A 4,227-nucleotide genomic window follows, 5' to 3' on the forward strand; every position below is an offset into this window, starting at 1 on the left:
GCCAGAATGTGGAGTCACAACGGGCCAGCCACCTCTACAGGACATGAGAGGGAGCTGTAAGCAATGCACATATGGATGGAGCCCACCCTACCTCGAGCTGACACTCGGCGCCGGGCAGCATATTTTGAATGGCTGCTTGGTGAGAGAACTGACAGTGCTGTGCTAGGGGAAGGCTGAGCAGCCTCTCGCCTAGAAAAGTGGAAGGCACACGGGGACTCACTGAACACAGGCAAATAGTCCCACCGCACTCCTGACCGAGAAGCCCCATATAATGTGTGTGTGTGGGGGGGGGGGAGGAGGGGGTGCTGAAGTGGCAAAAAGGATGTCGTTTTTTTTTTCAAACCTTGGTGTGTCTGCTAGATAAAGTCTTATAATTTGAGGAAGCTGAACCCCCCCAGGGAAAAAAATTATCTACGGCCCTGTAATCACTGTTAACACTAAACTGATGAGCGGTAATTTTGGGTATGGTCGTTTTTTTGCGACTTCACGGGCATGTGCAAATTTAAGGCATGATGTGTTTGGTGTGTTTACCCGACGTGACCACGTATTTTATACTTTACCCCAAAAATTGGGTAATAATAAATTTTTCATAACTTAATGAAGGGGAAACAGTTTCAAACTTTTCGGTAATTTTTTGTTATATAGTAAAAAATAAAAAACCCCAGTGGTGATTAAATACCACCAAATAAAGCTCTATCTGTCCCCAAAAAATTGTATGAATTTCATTTCAGTACAGTGTTGCATGACGGAATAATTGTCATTGATGAATACTGAAAAATACCCTGGACAGGAAGGGGTTGTAAGTGGTTAAAATAAATAAATTATAAAAATAATCACACTCACATGGACCAAGTACTCAACAGCACTATGAAATATCACTGATTGGGATTTTTTTTACGGTTAACTCCAACCTGGATAAATGGGCAGGGAGATGTGTTTGGCCCTTACTCATATCCCCGCTTGGCTCTTAAAAACCTGGGGTGCTCTGGCCAGAAAGGTGGTGACAGGCACACTGCAAACATTGTGCAGCAGAGCAGCCATGCTGCTCTGCCTGCCGCACCCCATGTGACCCAAAGAGATGCTGCCTTAGGAGTCTGAGGATAGTGTACCTTCTAAACTGCAATTAGAGGGAAGCACAGGGAAATAAACAGATTTGGGTGCGGGAAAAGGTTTTTATGAGTGCGGGAAAGTTTCAAATATTCACTCATTTATTTATAAAACACCAGGACAGATATCTTTTATTAGCATAATATTCTGTCAAATTAATGCGGATATCAGGATCATATATAGTTGTTTTGCTTTATGGGGGGATATAGTTTTGTGTTTTTGTTATTTTTGGTTTAAATATTCATTATAATGAATAATAAATAATAAACATTTTTAAGCATTTTGTGTATATGGAAAGTTTTCTGCCCTGGGGTCTCCGTTTGGAGGTTATTTGTTGCTTTTTCTGAAGCACAGGGAAATATTGCCACTCCGAGGGATATAAGAAGACAGCAGGTGACCCAACTTGAGTTTTAAATGGAGTTTGCCTTAACAGCAGTGCTTGGACTGACTATTTACAGTATACAGAAGGGTAATGGCCAGAGGGCATGACATTTTGTAAACCTCATTTGAATTGTGACTTACATCAAACTGATGAAAAGTGGTAATAAAACATTTTACAATCCTCATTACTACATTTACAGCAGCAGCAACAACATGTGTTTATCTCGGCAAAGTGACAGGAGGAATGTATGCAGATTGGAAAGTCATCCAGAGCGGAGGGTGTGTGATGTGAAATTACTGCATTTTACTACATCAATTAGAAGAGAGAATCTACCTACACTTGTAATTAAAAAGTAACTTTTGACAAGGTGAAGATGTGACTCCGTCTCAACAAAGGAGATTAATATTAACCTCCTCATGTATCATTTCCCCCTCCTCTTTCAGATTGTAAGCCCTCATGGGCAGGGCCCTCCTTACCATCCTGTCTTGAATTGTATTATAATTGTAATGTCTTCCTTACATTGTAAAGCGCTGCGCAAACTGTTGGCGCTATATAAATACTATGTAATAATAATAATAATAATAATATGATATCAAATATTTTATATTCAAAATGTACTGTAACATTGTACCATGGGGCTGGGGAGAGGTATATTCTAAAATGCCCCGGGCATGCTGTCACATGTGTCAAGGGACATACATACGTTTGTTACATTTTCTCTCTTCTGTATTATAAAGCTGCCTCCTCTTTGAACTACTAAACATTATTGCTGAAACCCTCCTTAACCTCCTCCCAACCGGCCATTGTATTCAAACGTCCGGCCGGGAGCTTCCTGGATGTAACAGGCCGTCTAAAGACAGCCTGTTAGCCCCGCTTGTATGAGGTGCCGGTATGTGCGCCCCCCCTCCCGAACTCCGCTGTGCCGGTGCAAGCCCAGGACCAGCATGGTAGCTCTGTGACAGGGCATCAGAGGGAGATCAGTACACGATCTCCCTCTGGTCCCCTCTCTGCTGTCAGAATGCGGAAGTGATGTATATTACATCACTCCCGCCTTCTGCTGTCACTCTCCAGCTTCAGAAGCTGATGAAGCAGATCTCTGCTTCATCAGCTTCTTTGGTGGGACCTAGGTAACATTAGGGCTCTTGGAGACCCCTCATGTCTCCATAAAGAGGACCTGTCACATCCTGTTTGCTATCACATAAGGGGGCTTCTTAGCCCCCTATGTGATAACAATAAAGTTAAGTGGAAAAAAATAGGGAAAAAAATTAAAGTTGCAAAAAAATACAAAATAAAGTCACACATGAAAAAGAATTAAAAAAACACCAAAAATGTTTTAAAGTCCCCACCCATACATACATGCGTGCAAACATGCGTCAGGTGCGCACACATGCAAAAATGACGATTCCATTGCGAACACCGCAGTGAGAGCAATAATTCTAGGGCCATCAATCACTGATAACACTAAACTGATGAGCGGTAAAAGCTTTTAAAGCGTTGCCTATGGACAATTTTGGGTATGGTAGTTTTTTTGCAATTTCACGGGTGCGTGCAATTTTAAGGCTTCACATGTTTGGTGTCTATTTACCCGACGTGACCCCATCTTTTATGTTTTACCAAAAAATTGGGTAGTAATAAATGTATTATAACATAATGTGATTAAATACCACCAAAAGAAAGCTCTTCTGTTCCCAAAAAATGGTATAAAATTCATTTCAGTATAGCGTTGCATGACAGAATAAATGTCAGTCAAAGTACCACAGCGCTGAATACTGAAAAATGGCCTGGACAGAAGGGGGGTGTAAACACCTGGTCAGCAAGTGGTTAAAGCTGAACTGTGGGAATAATAAAATATTGACCCTTGCAGTGGAGCTCCCCCCGCACTGCAAAGGTTAAATTCTTGATTTTTTTTTTTAGGAGGAACATAAAAAATAACTATACATACCATAATCTTTGCTCTCAGCTGCACAACCGATCCCCCAAAGCCTCTTTTTAGTGCTCCCCCGGTCAGACATCATCATGCAGGAGCAGTGGTCTTGCATTGTAAAAGAGGATGCTGAGGGTCCACCTTAATCCGGAGCATTGGAGAAAGGGGAGTGGGCAACAAAGTAAGTATTGAAATCCAAATAACACCCATGCAGTGGACCCCATTCCAACCCCCCACCCACCCCAAAAACACAAACAGCAAGGTTTAAATGCTCCTCAAGTCCAAGGGTAGAGGAATAGGGTGTAATACTTACCTTACTCCTCATGCCCTCCGCAGGCTCCCCCCATCTCTTTCGGCGTTCTGCCGAAACCTCCTCTCTAAGGCGCTCCAAGCGGCAGTGCAGAACTGATAGCACTACTATGTACGTGAGGGTGTCGAGGGACCATCCACAGCCGGGTGCATAAGAATAGGAGAGCGCTGAAGCGTCAGGGAGTTAAGTTAAGTAATACAGCCTCTTCCTCTACCCCTAGATAAGGGGTATTGCATTAAAATTCAGTGAGGTCTGGTGACTTAAATTTGCTTCGGGCAGAGGTCCGAATGGTGGTCCGGACAGAACAGTCACTCAGTGCCATCTGACTTTCTCAGCTACATACAAGGTGCTTCCAAACATGCAGGCAGCACTGAGCCTTCTTGTAAGAAAGCCCAACAGACCTTGTCAACTAAGCCAGCTGAAGTCTCACACCTTTTTATCTCTTTCTCTCTCTACCTCTATCTATCCCTTTATCTCTATATTATATTAATTATATTATATTAA

The sequence above is a fragment of the Nanorana parkeri genome, unplaced genomic scaffold (assembly GCF_000935625.1).
Source record: "Nanorana parkeri isolate BGI_ZX_2015 unplaced genomic scaffold, ASM93562v1 scaffold1492, whole genome shotgun sequence".
In the NCBI taxonomy this organism is placed as follows: domain Eukaryota; kingdom Metazoa; phylum Chordata; class Amphibia; order Anura; family Dicroglossidae; genus Nanorana; species Nanorana parkeri.